General features: G+C 38.2%; 1 protein-coding gene across 1 annotated transcript in view; it reads right to left on the bottom strand.

Annotated features, from left to right (window-relative positions):
- Window positions 1-17,589, bottom strand: part of MLLT10 (MLLT10 histone lysine methyltransferase DOT1L cofactor) — a 188,836-nt gene extending 171,247 nt beyond the window's left edge. Inside the window, exon 1 of the mRNA XM_077772493.1 lies at window positions 17,544-17,589. The gene's annotated coding sequence lies outside the window, so the exon portion shown is untranslated. The remainder of the gene's footprint in view (window positions 1-17,543) is intronic.
- Window positions 17,590-17,818: the final 229 nt, after the last annotated feature.

The raw sequence follows: 17,818 nt of genomic DNA on the forward strand, positions 1-17,818 counted from the left end.
TAAGGACACCAACAGATTGAAAGTGAGGGGACAGAGAACCACCTATCACACTAACGGAGGTCAAAAGAAAATGGGAGTAGCCATACTTCTATCAGACAAACTAGACTTTTATTTTTTTACACATATATTTATTTTTGAGAGAAAAAGCGAGCACAAGAGCACAAGCAGTGGAGAGGCAGAGAGAGAGGAGGAAACACAGAATCTGAAGCAGGCTCAGAAACTGTGAGGTCATGACCTAAGCCAAAGTCAGACACTGAACCAACTGAGCCACCCAGGTGCCCCCAGACAAACTACATTTTAAAACAAAGACTACAGGGGCACCTGGGTGGCTCAGTTGGTTCAGCGTCTGACTTTGGCTCAGGTCATGATCTCATGGTTCACGAATTCGAGCCCCACGTCTGAGCTGTCAGCACAGAGCCTGGAGCCTGCTTCAGATTCTGTGTCTTCCTCTCTCTCTACCCCTCCCCCACTTACACTATCTCTCAAAAAAAATGAATAAACATTAAAACAAATACTTTAAAACGAAGACTGTAATAAGAGACAAAGAGCATTATAACATAGTCAAGGGGTCTATCTATCAAGAAGATCTAACAATTGTTAATATTTATGCCCCCAATGTGGAAGAATATTAATCAGTGTATCACCAACATAAAGAAACTCATAGGTAATAATATCACAATAGGAGTAGACTTTAATACTCGACTTACAGCAATAGACATATCATCTAAGCAGAAAATCAACAAAGAGACAATGGCTTTGAATGACACACTGGACCAGATGGACGTAATAGATATATTCAGAACATTTCATCCTAGAGCAGCAGAATGCACATTCTTCTCCAGTGTACATGCAACATTCTCCAGGACAGATCAGATACTGGGTCACAAATAAGCCCTCAACGGGTACAAAAAGATTGAGATCGTACCATGAATATTTTCAGATCACAATGCTATGAATCCTAAAATCAACTACAAGAAAAAGTTTAGAAAGCCCTCAAATACATGGAGGTTAAAAAACATTCTACTAAAGAATGAATGGGTCAACCAGGAAACTAAAGAAGAAATTTAAAAATACATGGAAGCAAATTAAAATGAAAACACAACATTCCAAACCATTTGGGATACAACAAAGGCAGTCCTAAGAGGAGAGTATATTGCAATTCAGGCCTATCTCAAGAAGCAAGAAAGGTCTCAAATAGACAGCCTAGCCTTACATCCAAAGGAGCTAGAAAGGATCAGTAAATAAAGCCAAGCCAACAGAAAAGAAGGAAATAATAAAGGTTAGATATAAATGATATAGAAACAAATGACAACAAAACAAAACAAGAAACAGTAAAATGGATCAATGAAACTAAAAGCTGGTTTTCTTGAAAGAATAAACAAAATTAAAAAGACCCTAGCCAGACTTCTCAAAAAGAAAAGAGAGAGGACCCAAAAAGATAAAATCACCAATGAAGGAGGAGAGATCACAACCAACACCACAGAAATACAATTTTAAGAGAATACTATGAAAAATTACATGCTAACAAACTGGACAATCTGAAAGAAATCAAATTCCTAGGCACTCACACAATACCAAAACTCAAACAAGAAGAAACAAAAAATTTGAATAGGCAAACTAGCAAACAAATTGAATCAATCGTCAAAAATCTCCAATCCTGATCCAGATGGCTTCCCAGGAGAATTCTATCAGACATTTAAAGAATACCTATTCCTCTCAAACTGTTCCAAAAAAGAGAAATGGAAGGAAAGCTTCCAAACTCATTCTATGAACTCAGCATTACCTTGATTCCCAAACCAGATAAACACCCCACCACAAAGGAGAATTACAGGCCAATATCCCAGATAAACATGGGTGGAAAATTTTTCAACAAGATACTAGCAAAACAAATGCAACAGTACATTAAAAGAATTATTCACCATGATCAAATGGGTTCATTCCTGGGCTACAGGGCTGGTTCAATATTTGCAAATGAATCAGTAAGATGCACCACATTAATAAAAGAAAGGATAAGAACCATATCATCCTTTCAATAGATGCAGAAAGGCTTTTGACGAAATACAGTATCCTTTCCTGATAAAAACCCTCAAGTAGCAGAGATAGAAAGAACATGCTCACCATCATAAGAACCATATGAAAGGCCCACAGCTGGTATCCTCAATGAGGAAAAACGGAGAGCCGTCCCCCTACAGTCAGGAACACAAAAGAGATGTCCATTCTCACCACTGTTGTTCAACATACTATTGAAGTCCTAGCCCCAGAAATCAGACAACAAAAAGAAATAAAAGGCATCCACAATGGTAAGGAAGAAGTCAAATTTTCACTGTTCACAGATGACATGATATTCTACAAGGAAAGATTCCACCAAAAAGAGCGTGAATTCACTGATACGTGAATTCAGCAAGGTCTCAGGATATGAAATCAACATACAGAAATCAGGTGGATTTTTTATACACCAATAATGAAAGCAGAAAGTGAAATCACGGAATCAATCCCAATTGCACCAAAAACCATAAGATAGCTAGAAATAAACCTAACCAAAGATGTAAAAGATCTGTACTGTGAAAACTATAGAAAGCTTAAGAAATTGAAGATGACACAAAGAAATGGAAAAACATCCATGCTCACAGACTGGGGAACAAATACCGTTAAAATGCCCACATTACCCAAAGCAATCTACACATTCAATGTAAACCCTATCAAAACAACACCAAGATTCTTCTCAGAGCCAGAACAAACAATCCTAAAATCTGTATGGAACCAGAGAAGCCTCCAAAAAGCCAAAGTAATGTTGAAAAAGAAAACCAAACCTAGAGGCATCATAATTCCCTACCTCATCAGGATGAAAAGCTTCTGCACAGTGAAGGAAACAATCAACAAAATTAAAAGGCAACCCACCTTTTAGAAGGGGAGAAGATATTTGCAAATGAAATAACCAACAAAAGCAACTGAGCATTTGTTTTTTTGAGAGACAGAGAGAGCAGACACAGAACATGAAGCAGGCCCCAGGCTCCGAGTTGTCAGCACAGAGCCCAACGCAGGGCTTTGAATTCATGAACTGCAAGATCATGACCTGAGCCGAAGTCGGCACTTAACCGACTGAGCCACCCAGGCGCCCCGCAACTGACCTTATAGAATAGGAGAAAATATCTGCAAGTGACATACTGAATAAAGGATTAGTGTCCAAAATCTATAAAGAACTTATCGGGTGCCTGGATGGCTCAGTTGGTTAAGCATCTGACTTAGGCTCAGGTCATGATCTCACGGTTCATGAGTTCGAGCCCCGCTTCATGTGAGCGCGAGCACTGCTTCAGGTAAGCCCTGCCTGCTCTCTCTGGAATACTCTTTCTGCCTCCCACTCACTAGTACCCCCCTCCCCCCAAGAAAAAGAACTTATCAAACTCAACACCCAAAAAAACAAATAATCCAGTGAAGACATGGGCAGAAAACATGAATAGACACTTTTCCAAAGAAGACTTCCAGATGGCTAATAGACACATGAAAAGATGCTCCACATCACTCATCATCAGGGAAATACAAATCAATACCACAATGAGCTACCACCTCACACCTGCCAGAATGGCTAAAATTAACTCAGGAAACAACAGATATTGGCAAAGATGTGGAGAAAGGAGAACATTTTTGCACTGATGGCAGGAATGCAAACTGGTGCAGCCACTGTAGAAAACAGTATGGAGTTTCCTCAAAAAATTAAATATAGAACTAACCTACAACCAAGAAATTGTACTAGTAAGTATTTATCCAAAGGATATAAAAATGCTGATTCGAAAGGGCACATGGACCCCAATGTTTATAGCAGCACTATCGACATTAACCAAATTATGGAAAGGGCCCGAACATCCACTTATTAATGAATGGATAAAGATGATGTCATGTGGGGTACCTGGGTGGCTCAGTCGGTTGGGTGTCCGACTTTGGCTCAGGTCATGATCTCATGGTTCGTGGGTTCTAGCCCCACGTCCGGCTCTGTGCTGACAGCTTGGAGCCTGGAACCTGTTTCAGATTCTGTGTCTCCCTCTCTCTCTCTCTGCCCCTCCCCCACTCGTGCTCTGTCTCTGTCTCAAAAATAAATAAACTATAAAAAACTTTTTAAAAAAAAAGATGTGTGTGTGCGCGCGCGCGCGCGCACACACACACACACACAGTGAAATACTATTCAGTGATCAAAAAGAATGAAATCTTGCCATTTGCAATAACGTGGATAGAACCAGAGTGCTAGATAGAGTGTATAGTGCTAAATGAAGTAAGTCAGAGAAAGATAAATATCATATGATATCATTCATATGTGGAATTTAAGAAACACAACAAATGAACATAGAAGAAGAAAAGCAAAAATAAGAAAAACTGAGAGGGAGGCAAACCATAAGAGACTAAACACAGCAAACACACTGTGAGTGGGTGGATGGGCTAAATGGGTGACGGGCATTAAGGAGGGCATTTGTTGGGATGAGCACTGTGTGTTACATGTAAGTGATGAATCACTGGGTTCTACTTCTGAAACCAATACTACACTGTATATTAAGTAGAAATTTTAAAAATTAATTTTTTAAAAAAGGTAGTTTTATGTCATTTTTACTTGCCCTGTTCCACCCCTCCTCAGACTGACAATGGTCTAGGAGACTATATCCCATGTTCTTAGTGTGAAACTCTCATCCCTGGTTCCAGAAGGGACAGCACAAAGCTTGTTCTCAAAGAACTGTGTTTAAATTTTGACCCAACTGTATGATGGGCGGAGAAAGGGCCTGGAGGACTGACTCAAGGCATTTGCCTTTGTTTCCCTTAACCTGGATATTTCTCCAAGCGTTATGAATTTAAAAGATCAACTGTAATCCAAATGGTAACTACTAAAAATATATATATAAAAAAAGAAATACTTAACCTCTGTGGGGCACCTATCTGGCTCAGCTGGTGGAACATGCGACTCCTGATCTGAGTGTGGCAAGTATGAGGCTCACGCTAGGTTACTCAAAATAAAATCTTAGGGGAACCTAGGCGGCTCAGTTGGTTAAGCATCCAACTTCACCTCAGTCATGATCTCACGGTTCGTGGGTTTGGGCCCTGCGTCGGGCTCTGTGCTGAGAACTAGTTCAGAGCCTGGAGCCTTCTTCAGATTCTATTCTGTGTCTCCCTCTCTCTCTCTGTCCCTCCTCTGTTCATGATCTGTCTTTCTCTGTCTCTCAAAATGAAATAAACATTAAAAACAAAATTTTTTTAGGGGCGCCTGGGTGGCTCAGTGGGTTAAGCGTCCGACTTCAGCTCAGGTCATGGTCTCATGGTTGGTGGGTTTGAGCCCCGCATCGGGCTCTGTGCTGACAGCTAGCTCAGAGCCTGAAGCCTGCTTCGGATTCTGTACCTCCCTCTCTTTCTGACCCTCCCTGTTCACACTGTGTCTCGCTCACTTGCTCTCTCTCTCTCAGAGATAAAGAAAACATTAAAAAATTTTTTTTCTAACTTTTTTAATTAAAAAAATAAAGTCTTAAATAAATAAATAAAATCTCTTTTTTTTTTTTTTTTAAAGATTTTTATTTATTTCTAGGAGAGAGAGAGAAAGATAGCGCGAGCAGGGGAGGGTCAGAGAGAGAGGGAGTCACAGACTGAAACAGGCTCCAGGCTCTGAGCTGGCATTCAGCACAGAGCCCGACGCGGGGCTCGAACCCACTAACTGCGAGATCATGACCTAAGCGAAAGTCGGCCGCTTAACCGACTAAGCCACCCAGGCGCCCCAATAAATAAAATCTCTTACAAGGGATAAAGAAAAACATTATATATTGAAAAACAGGTCAAAACACCAAGATGATATAACATTTATAAACATATATAGACCAAATATCACAGCTCCAAAATATATGAAACAAAACCAAATATAATTAAAACTAGAGACAGGCAATTCTTCAGCTGGAAACTGCACTATCCAAGTTTCAATAATGGATAGAACTTTGATATTCAATAAGGACAGATAGAGAACCAAATAACACTACAAAACACCTATGCCTACTAGACTAAAAACAGCCAAATACACGTTCTTCCCAAATACACATGAACACTCTCCAAGATAGATCTTAGGTTAGGCCACAAAACAAAGAGTCAATAAATTTTAAAATATCTTAAATCAGATCTTATCCAACCACAATGAAATGAAAATAGAAATTAAAAACAGAAGGAGGATGTCTGGCTGGATCATTAGAGCATGCAACTCTTGATCTCGAGGAGGTTGTGAATTTAAGCTCCATATTGGGTACAGAGGTTATTTAAAAATAAATTCTTAAAAAAAGAAGGAGTTAAAAACACAAGGAAAATTGGAAAATTCACAAATATATAGAAATTAAACAACACTTAAATACCCAATGAAGAAACAACTGGAAAATAAACATTAAGACAAAGAAAAAAAACACAACACACCGAATCTCATGTGATACACAGAAAGCTGCAGTAAGAGATAAATTCACACCTGTAACATCTATGTTGAAAAAGAAGAAAGATGCTCGGGTGGGGTGGGGTGGGGTAAGGTGAACAAATAAGGGGAGGAAAGTTTAAAAACACAGGCTTTCTTTCTGAAATGATGAAAATGATCTAAAACTTTGTTAAAAAACAAAGATCTCAAATCAATAAACTAACTATATATATCTATTTAGAGGAGTGAGAAAAAAGCAAACTAAATCCAAAGCCAAACACAGGAAGGAAGATTAAAGATCATCGTGGAGATAAAAAAAAAAAAGAGAGAGAGAGAGAGAGAGAAAAGTAAACCAAATAAGAGGGGCGCCCATGTGACTCAGTTGGATAAGCATCCAATTTTGGCTAAGGTCATGATCTCACAGCTTGTGAGTTTGAGCCCTGTGTCGGGCTCTGTGCTGACACCTTGGAGCCTGGAACTTCCTTCAGATTCTGTGTCTCCCTCTCTCTCTGCCCCTCCCCAACCTGTGCTGTCCCCATCTCTCATAAATAAACTTAAAAAATTTTTAAGAAGAAAGGAAAACCAATAAAGAGAATCAACAAAACCTAAACATCTTTGAAAAGATCAACAAAACTGACCAATTTTTAGACTAAGTAAAAAAAGAAAATACTCAAATTACTAAGATCGGAAACAAAAAGTGATGACATTGCCACTGATCTTACAAAACGAAAATGAATTATAAGAAAATACACCAAAAGATTAGACAACCTACATGAAATGGACAAATTCCTAGAAACACACAAACTAACAAAACTGAAAGAGAACCTCTGAATAGCTTAAAAAGTGATTGAATTGATGAATAAGCAAAAAACTCTCAGCATAGAAAAGCCCTGGATCAAATGGGCTCACAAGTGAATTCTACCAAACACTTAAAGAAGCATTAGGGTGACCTGGGTGGCTCAGTGGGTTAAGCATCCAACTTTGGCTCAGGTGGTGATCTCATGGTTCATGAGTTTGAACCTTCCTTTGGGCTCTGTGCTAACAGCTCAGAGCCTGAAGCCTGCTTCTGATTTTCTCTCACTCTCTCTCTGCCCCTCCTCTGCTCACATTCTGTCTGTCTCTCTCTCTTAAAAATAAGTAAACATTAAAAAATAAATTCAAAAATAAAGCAGCATTAACACAGGGGACACCTGAATGGCTCATCTGGTTAAGCATCTGACTCCAGATTTCATCTCAAGACATAATTACAGATCAATATCCCTTATGAATATACATGCAAAATGTCTCTGCAAAATACAGTGTATTAGTATCCTAGAGCAGCCATAAAAAATTACATCCAATGTGGTAGCTTAGGAAAACAAATTTATTCTTTCACAGTTTGGGAGATGAGAAATCCAAAATCAACATGCTTCTATCCTAACTTCTGGTGGCTCTGGCAATCCCTGGCATTTCCCAGTTCACAATTATATAACTCCAATCTCCACCTTAGTCTTCACATGGTCATCAACTGTGTCTCTTGTGCCTTCTCTAATTATCTTTTATAAGGACATTTACCATTGGATTTAGTGTTCATACTAGGCCAGGATGATCCCATTCAAGATTTTTACTTAAATTACATCAGTAAAGACCCTTATTCCCAAATATGGTCATATTCTGAGGTTCTGGGTGGACAAATCTTTTGGGGGACAAAATTAAATAATTAAATGACTTGTACACCATGATCAAAAGGGATTTATGACAAATATAAAGGGGGTACAACATAAGAAAACCAGTCAATGTAATATACCATTAATTAAAATAAAAATGTAAAATCGACATCACCATCTCAATACAAACAAAAGCATTTGACAATATTCGACACCTTTTCACAAGATAAATACTCAACAAAATAAGAAAATGGAATTTTCTCCATATGATAAGGAGAATTTAAGAAAAATCCACTGGTAACATAACTCAACCATGAAAGACTGATACTTTTCCCCTTAATATCAGGAAGAAGACAGGGACACTCACTATGTAGTTCCACTGCTATTCAACACTGAACTAGAGATGCTGGCTAAAGCAATTAGGCGAAAAAAAAAACATGGGGCGCCTGGGTGGCTCAGTCGGTTAAGCGTCCGACTTCAGCTCAGGTCATGATCTCACAGTTTGTGGGTTCAAGCCCCGCGTCAGGCTCTGTGCTGACAGCCAGCTCAGAGCCTGGAGCCTGTTTCAGATTCTGTATCTCCCTCTCTCTCTGACCCTCCCCTGCTCACGTGCTCGCTCGCTCTCACTCTCTCTCTCTCTCTCAGAAATAAATAAAACATTTTTTAAATTTTTTTTAAAAAAAGAAGAAAAAGAAAAACCATCCCAGTTGGAAAAGATTCAATAAGGGGCACCTGGGTGGCTCAGTTGGTTAAGTGCTGACTTCAGCTCAGGTCATGACCGCAGTTTGTGGGCCTGAGCCCTGCATCGGGCTCTGTGCTGACAGCCTGGAGCTGTGTCTTCGGATTCTGTGTCTCCCTCTCTCTCTGCTCCTCCCCCACTCAAGCCCTGTCTCTCTCTCACTCAAAAATAATAAACATTTTTAAAAAAAGGTAAAGATTAAATGAAACTATCATTATTCACGTCATCTTACATAGTGAAATCCCTAAAGAACACACAAAAAATACTAGAAAAAATTCGGTAAAGTTGCAAAGTATAAGAACCACAAGAAGTCAGTTTTACTTCTAGTCATGAACAATGAACAACCCAAACAGAACATTAAGGAAAAAATCCTTTTGTATCTAAAAGAACAAAATTCCTAAAGGAAATTAAACCAAGAATGTGAAAGATTTCCATACTGAACGCTACAGAGCAAGATTAAAAGAAATTAAAGATGTAAATAAATGGAAAGACACCTCACATTCATACAATAAAAAACTTAATACCGTTAAGATAACAATACCACCCAAAACAATCTACAGATTCAATGCAACCCCTTATCAATAAATACCCATTAATTTTTGCGATCCTCAAAAATCACATGGACTAGAACCTGAACAGCCAAAGCAATATTCTCAAAAAGAAAAACATAAAAAATTTTTAAAAAGGGGGTACCTGGGGGGCTCAGTTAGTTGAGCGCCAACTTTGCCCCAGGTCATGATCTCACGGTTCGTGAGTTCAAGCCCCGCGTCAGGCTCTCTGCTGTCAATGCAGAGCCTGCTTCAGATCCTGTGTCTCCCTCACTCTACTCCTCCCTCCAGGCTCTCTCTGTCTCTCAAAAAGAAATAAACATTTTAAAAAAAGCAGTACTGAAAAAGAAAAATAAAATTTAACATTCGCAGTTCCCAATTACAAAACTACTATCAAAGCTACAGCCTTTCAAAAGTTTGTTCTGGCATTACAATAGACATAAAGACCAATGGAAAAGAAGAGAGTCCAGAAATAAACCCATGTATCCATGGCTAACTGATTTTCAACAAGAGAGCCGAGACCAGTCGATGAGGAAACAATCTCTCTAACAAATGATGCCAGGACACCTGGATATCCACATGCAAAAAAAAAAAAGAAGAAGAAGAAGTTGGAACTTTAACTCATATCGTATACAAAATTCAACTCAAAATGGATGGACAACTGAAAAAGTTCTAAAAGAAGTCTTAGAAACATAGGTATAAATTTTAATGACCTTGGATAGCAATGGATTCTTAGATATGACACCAAAAGCATGAGCAACAAAGAAAAATTAAATAAACTGATTCTAATCAAATTACAGATTATTGTGAATCAAAGGACATTATCAAGAACAATAAAAGTCAACATAGGGAGTGGGAGAAATGATTTGCAAATCATGTATCTGATAGGGATCTAGAATATATAAAGCAGTCTTACAGCTCAGCAACAAAAAGAGAAACAACCCAATTACAAAACAGAAAATAATATGAATAGTGGTGCCTCGGTGGCTCAGTCAGGTAAGCGTCTGACTTCACCTCAGGTCATGATCTCAGGATCCCATCCATGGGCTGAGCTCCATGTCAGCCTCTGGGCTGACAGCTCAGAACCTCAAACCTGCTTCAGATTCTGTGTCTCCCTCTCTCTACAGTTTCCCTGTTTATACTCTGTCTCTTTCTCAAAAATAAACAAACATTAAAAATAAAAAAGACTGAGTGCCTCAATAGGCTGAATGTCTGACTTTGGCTCTGGTCATGATCTTGAGGTTCATGAGTTCAAGCCCCACAATGGGCTTACTGCTATCAGCCTGTCAGCACAGAGCCTGCTTCAGATCCTGTGTCTCCCCTATCTTTGTCCCTCCCCCATCTGTACTCTCTCCCAAATATTTTTTTTTTAAAGATTATGAATAGCCTCTGTCCAAACATGCTCATGGCCAAAAGGCTCATGAAAAGAATGCTCAACATCACTCATCATTTGGGAAACAAATTAAAACAACAATGAAGTACCACTTCATACTCACTAGGATGGCTATAATTTAAAAATTCAGAAAAAAGTTAAGTGTTGGTGAGAATGAAAAGGAATTGGATCTCTCATACTTTGCTTGTAGGACTGTAAAAATGCTGCAGCCCCTATGAAAAACAGTTTGGGGTGGTTCCTCAAAAAGTTAAACACAGAATCACTAAATGACCCATCAATGCCACTCCTAGTATGTACTCCTCAAAACTGAAAAGAGATAAAACAGGTTCTTCTACAACAATGTTCACAGTAGCACAATTCAAAACAGTCAAAAGATAGAAACAATGCCAACATCCAATGTAATGTAATCTCTCTTGTATGCATGTGTACACGTACACACACACACACATACACACACGAATACTATGCAGCCATGAAGAGGACTGGAGTACTAATACAGGCAACAACACTGATGAACTTGAAAAACATTATGCCGAGAAAGAAGCCAGACTCAAAAGGCCATACGCTGTGTGATTATTATATTTAAGTAAAATACAAAAAGTAAATCCACAGAGACAAAAAGCGGATTCATGGTTGCCAGGGGCCCAGAAAGCAGTTTCTGCTCATGAAATTGTATTTTCTTTTAGGGTAATTAAAATGTTTTAGAAATTAGGGGCAATTAGGGGCACCTGGGTAGGTCAGTCACCTGAGCATTCAACTCTTGATTTCAACTCAGGTCATGATCTTGCAGTTTTGGGGATCAAGCCCCATGACTGGCTCTGCACTGATGATGCGGAGCCTGGTTAGGATTCTTTCTCTCTCACTCTCTCTGCCCCTCCCCTACTCACGAATGCACTCTCTCAAAATGAACTTTTTTAAAAAAATGTTTTGGGGATGCCTAGGTGGCTCAGTTGGTTAAGCATCAGACTTGGGCTCAGGTCATGATCTCACAGTTCTTGAGTTTTGAGTCCCTAATTGGGCTGTCTGCTCTCAGCACAGAGCCCACTTTAGATCCTCTGTGTCCCCCCTCTCTCTGCCCCTCCCCTGCTCACATTCTCTTTCTCATTCTCTATCTCCCAAAAATAAATATTAAAAATAAGTAAATAAAAAACAAAAAATGTTTTGGAAATTAACAGAAGTGGCAGTTGCACAATACTGTCAAAGGAGTAAATACCACCGAACTATGTATCTTAATATGGTAAATTTTATGCTATAGGAATTTTACCTCAATTTTAAGAAAAACGAATAAAAGATCCCTTCCTTCCTTCACAAACTGTACTTCAGGATAATGAAATAATTGATAAGGAATAGGTTCTCTTTATAGAAGTAATCCTGCTAGACAGGATGGGGTGGTGGGAATAAAAGAAGTAATGCTGCTAATACATAATTGATAGAATATCACAATTTATTCAACCTCTATTTAATAAAATAACAGTCTAGAGACTGGTCAACAGCCACTGATATCACAAAAAAAAGAAAAAAAACAAATAGCATATGCTTCATGAAGAGGTATATAACACCATGAAGTATTTTTAGCTGCCCCCACAATAAATTAAGTATTATCAAGCCTAACTACTAATGTACAGAAAACACATGGACCAAAGCAACGTGTTCACACACACACACATACACCATCCAATATACAATCAACAAAGTCTGCTGTTAGAAACCTGCAGGGCAAATGCCCAATATTTTTCCATAAGTAAACTGACAAGGAAATAAAGGGGGGGGGGTGATTACAAAGAGACCTAAGAGATATTTTAAGCAACTGTAATGTATGCACATTATGGATCCAGCTTATGGACCTTTTTTGGATACTGACTCATTCAAATATAAGAAGATAACATTTAGGAGTGTCTGGTGGCCCAGTCGGTTGGGCATCAGACTCTTGATTTTGGCTCAGGTCATGATCTCACAGTTCATGAGACCAAGTCCCACGTTGGGCTCTGCACTGACAGCATGGAGCCTGACTGGGATTCTCCCTCTCTCCCTCTCTCTCTGCCCCTCCCCAATGCTCGCAATCATGCACATTCTCTCTCTCTCTCTCAAAACACATATATAAACATTAAAAAATTAAGAGAAAGACAGAAACAGAAAAAGAAAACATTTAAAAGACAACCAGGAAAATTCGAAGATAATTGATGGCTTTAAGAAATTCTTGTCAATTTTTTTGTGTCCTAATATATTGTCTATTTTTTAAATAACCATGTGTGTCAGTGATTCCTCACAAAATTCAAAATAATCAGAAGAATGGGGTATGGAAAGGTATAAATGAAACAAGACTGGCCATGACTTGACCTCTGGTCGAGGTAGGTCCCTAGGGATTCTCCCTACTTTTTTGTAGGCTCAAAATTTCCCACAATAGGTATGTAATTTTTAAATATACCTGCAAAATTTTACCACTTAAAATCTTTAATGTCCATTCCCTCCTACTACTGCTGTCTTCAACCAGTCCCTCATCAATCTCTCCCTTAGACTTCAATAAAGCAGAGTCTCATCTTTGCAAGGTTTAGATTCTAAAGCAAAAAATAAGCATAATCAAAACTATCCTATGGATGGCTCAGTCAGTTGAGCCAATGCCTCGGCCCAGGTCATGACCTCATAGTTCATGAGTTCAAGCCCCACATCAGGCTCTGTGCTGACTGCTCAGAGTCTGGAACCTGCTTTGGATTCTGTGTCTCCCTCCCTCTCTGCCATTCCCCCATTTGCATTCTCTCTCTCTCTCAAAAATAAATAATAAACATTCAAGAAAAAAAAACTTTTAAAAACAAAACTATCCTTGGGGCACCTGGATGGCTCAGTCAGAAGAGCATGAAACTCCTGATCTCAGGGTCATGAGTTCAAGTTCACTCACGCTGGGTGTAGAGATTACTGAAAAGTAAATTTAAGGGGCGCCTGGGTGGCTTAGTCGGTTAAGTGTCCGACTTTCGCTTAGGTCATGATCTCGCAGTTTGTGGGTTCGGGCCCCATGTCAGGCTCTGTGCTGACTGCCAGCTCAGAGCCTGGAGCCTGTTTCAGTCTGTGACTCCCTCTCTCTCTGACCCTCCCCTGCTCACGCTGTCTCTCCCTCTCCTAGAAATAAATAAAACATTAAAAAAAAAAAAGTAAATTTAAAATTAGAAAAAGACATAGTATGCACATATAGTGGAATATTACTCAGCTATTGAAAAAAATGAAAGCTTGGGTGCCTGGGTGGCTCAGTCAGTTAAGCGTCTCACTTCGGCTCAGGTCATGATCTCACGGTTCGTGGGTTTGAGCCCCGCATCGGGCTCTGTGCTGACAGCTAGCTTAGAGCCTGGAGCCTGTTTCAGATTCTGTGTCTCCCTCTCTCTCTCACCCTCCCCTGCTCATGCTGTCTCTATCTCAGAAATAAAGAAGAAACATGTTTAAAAAAATTGTTTTAAAAAGAAATGAAAGTTTGTCATTTGCAACAACACAGATAGACCTAGCGTTATAATGCTAAGTGAAATAACTCAGTCAGAGGAAGACAAATACCATATTTCATTCATATGTGGAGTTTAATAAAGAGGAAAAAAGAGAAAAACCAAAAAAAAAAAAAACCTCTTAACTAAAGAGAATGAATGGCTATCAGAGAGGAGGTTGGGGGGCAGAGGGGTGGTATGAAATAGGCAAAGGGGAAAAAGAGGAACACTTATTAGGCTGCCTGGGTGGCTCAGTCAGTTAAGCACCTGACTCCTAATTTTGGCTTGGGTCACGATCTCATGGCATCTACCTAGGATTCCCTCTCCCCCTCTCCCTCTGCCTCTGCCCTTTCCCGACTCAGCTCTCAAAAGAAAACAAGTGTAATACTCCTGATGAGCATGTAGTAATATACAGAATTGCTGAATCGCTGTATTTCACACTTGAAACTAATATAACACTGTATGTTAACTATACTGGAATTACATTTTTTCTTAATTAAAAAAAAAAAAGAATAGTAAGTAACATCACGTCTTACCTGACCCCCTCAATAATATACTTCACATCTTTGTCAGTGACGACTGGGAAAGCCTTACAGTCATTCACAGGGAGTCCCATCAACATTTGCCCAGAGTGTATGCTCACTGGGTAAAATGGCAAACTGAATTCTCTCTAGAATTTATTTATTTATTTGCTTATATCTCCCTCCTATCCTCCAGGCTATACAATTGATTTCGAGTATGTTAAACGCACTCATAACTCAGGTCCACTATTCTTTTTTATAGCTGGTGTAGTGTCATATCCTTCCAATGCGTTCACCACAGTGCCATCAGAGTGATCTCTCTAGAACAGAAATCTCCTGTTATTCCTCGGCTTCAGTGCCTCCCCACAGAATCAAGTTGTGTACAGAAAAAGTGGGGGGTAGGGAGAGGGAAGCAAAGGAAGCAGAAAGGAAGGACAGGAGCAAGGGAGAGGGGACAGGATGACGACTTTGTGTATATTATCAGTTTCACCTCTCAGAAGGCCCACCATTCAAACCTCACAGTCTACTTCCCAATCATTTCCAATTCTTTGATATACTTGTATCTTTATCATTTGCTTCTCCTTCTGCCTCTAATACCCCAACCCCGCTTTTCACTTACTAACCTACGTTAAGCTTGTTAAGTATTTACTTACCTTTAACAACTGAAAACTATATACAGTAGCTGAGACTGAGAAAGTTAAAAGCTGCACTGGGAAATTCCTCATCCTAACTGCCAGAAAAAGAAAACCTAAACTAAAACTTGTAACATATTTTCCAGCAGGGGGATTAGGGGCATTAGATATTACAGAAGTTATTATCAGTACTGTACCATCAGGTACACTGTGCATTTCTGTCAACTATTCTAGAAATATAATTAGCATTTCTATAGGAAAATGCATTCCAGGTTCCAAAATAATTTACAAATCAATTTTGGAACACAGTTTAGTCAAAATCTTTTAAATACACATCAAATTTAGACTCTAACAAAGATGGCATTTCAAATCAGTGAAGAAAAGATGGACTGTTTAATAATGGTGATGGGACAAATGGAAGCATTTTAGTATCTAGGAAAAAATAAAGTTGGATCCATACCTCACATTGTATTACCTGGATACATTCCAAATGTATCAAAGATTAAACTGTAAAAAAAAAAGAAACCATAAAAATACTAGAGGAAAATGTGAAAGAATTATTTTACTAACTTTGGCGTACAGAAGGCCTTTCTAACTAATGGTTCAAAATACAAAAGCCATGAAAGGCAAGATTAACAAATTCACCTAAATAAAAATCAGAAGCTTCTGCCTGGTCAAGAGCCCAACAAGACTAACAACTGGGGAAACCTAGTCCGAGTCATATCACAAAAGCCTAACAAATGAGGGAGTCCTATGAAAGCTCCAACAAATCAAAAAGAAAATGATCAGCAACCAAAGAGAAAAAACATATTAACAGACCACAAAGAGAAAAATAACAAATTGCTTTTAAAAATGTTAAGATGCTCAGCTTTACTCAAAATAAGAGAAATGCAAAATAACTGCTCTGAGATACCAATTTTCACCTACTGGATTCCAAAAGTTATGGAGAACAAGGTTTTCATTCATTGCTGCTGGAAACATAAATTGGTACAATCACTAGGGAGAATAATTTGGGAATATCTATCAAATTAGCTGCAAAATCCCTTTGACCCAACAGTTCCACCCCTGGGAATTAATAATCCTACAGATATAAATGCATATAAGCAAAATGATATGTATACAAGCATTAGTCATAAAAGCAGATCAGAAAGTCTATAAAAGAAAGCTTTATACCATTAATAGATAATTTGTTCAGTGAAAAAATTAAGAGACTTAAAAATCAAGAGAAAATATTTGTTAATTCATATTTATTTCTATCTGCAAAAGTAAAAAACCTAGAAGAATATGCAAAGAAGTAATAACAGCAATTATATCAATAGCAGGAAAGTTGCTGAGAAATTAGGCAGACGGTGAACAGGAATAGGAGAAAGGGTTTCTAACATTTTAAAAATTTTGTGCAATGTGACTTTATAACACAGTCTAACCATTAAGTTTGTATGCAAATAAATTTATGTAGAGCTAGACAAAAAAATTTTCTTTTTCCATTTCATTTACTAACATCATTACTCTATCCAAAAATGCTTTAGAAGTGGCTGCCCAAAATGGAAGCGTAAGCAGCTATAACCTCTACTTTTAGGAGTTTCTTCATCAGTCACTTTTCACAGTATGCACAGTTTAATACATTCACGTCTACATATTTAAGAATGGCACTGAGCTATAAAGAAACACGGATTTCTCACAGGAAAATAACTAAGAATGGAGATATAAATGAGAAATACACAAGGGTCCTCAGGAAAGCACACCAAACTTGAAAGACAGGAAGTCAGTATTTCTTTATATTCAAGCAACAAAATTCCTCAGGGTATTAAAATTAAGAATGCACCAGAAATAATCATCTATCTAGCAATACACAAAAGAGAGGAGAAAAAAGACTCTAAAACACTAGAGTTTAGCTCTAGCAACAAAAAAACTGGCTTATTTTTCCAAAACTAATTTCTAATATAAAAAACTGAACCCATTTTAAAAAAATGAAGATTTTAATTAGATGTGGACCATTCTGCACAAAAAAAGTGCTTAAGAGTTTGCCTACAAAGTAGGAAAAAAAAATCCATAAATTACATCCACTACTATTATTATAACTATTTGAGTGGTAAACATTTAATTTGATATTATAACAAGAACAGCCAGATATTTTTAAATACCCCCCACTCTACTTATCAATAAAAAATTTTTCAAAAATCTCTGTACTTACCCCCATTATCTGTTCTTTTTAAAGCTCCATCCTTATGAGGACACAGTTCACATCTCTATGTAAAAAAAAAAAAGAAAAAACAAAGATTTTTCAGACTACCAAACTACAACATCTTCCCTGTAACTTCAGAACTATTAAAAACATGGGACTACTTACCACAAAGGGATTTCAAAACATTCCTCGCAAAGTAATTCTCCTCTAGGTGTGATCTTCCACAGAACACCTTATATTTATACACACACACACACACGTGTGTACATAAATATATTTTTTAA

Source organism: Crocuta crocuta, unplaced genomic scaffold (assembly GCF_008692635.1).
Source record: "Crocuta crocuta isolate KB4526 unplaced genomic scaffold, BGI_CrCroc_1.0 scaffold96, whole genome shotgun sequence".
NCBI lineage: Eukaryota > Metazoa > Chordata > Mammalia > Carnivora > Hyaenidae > Crocuta > Crocuta crocuta.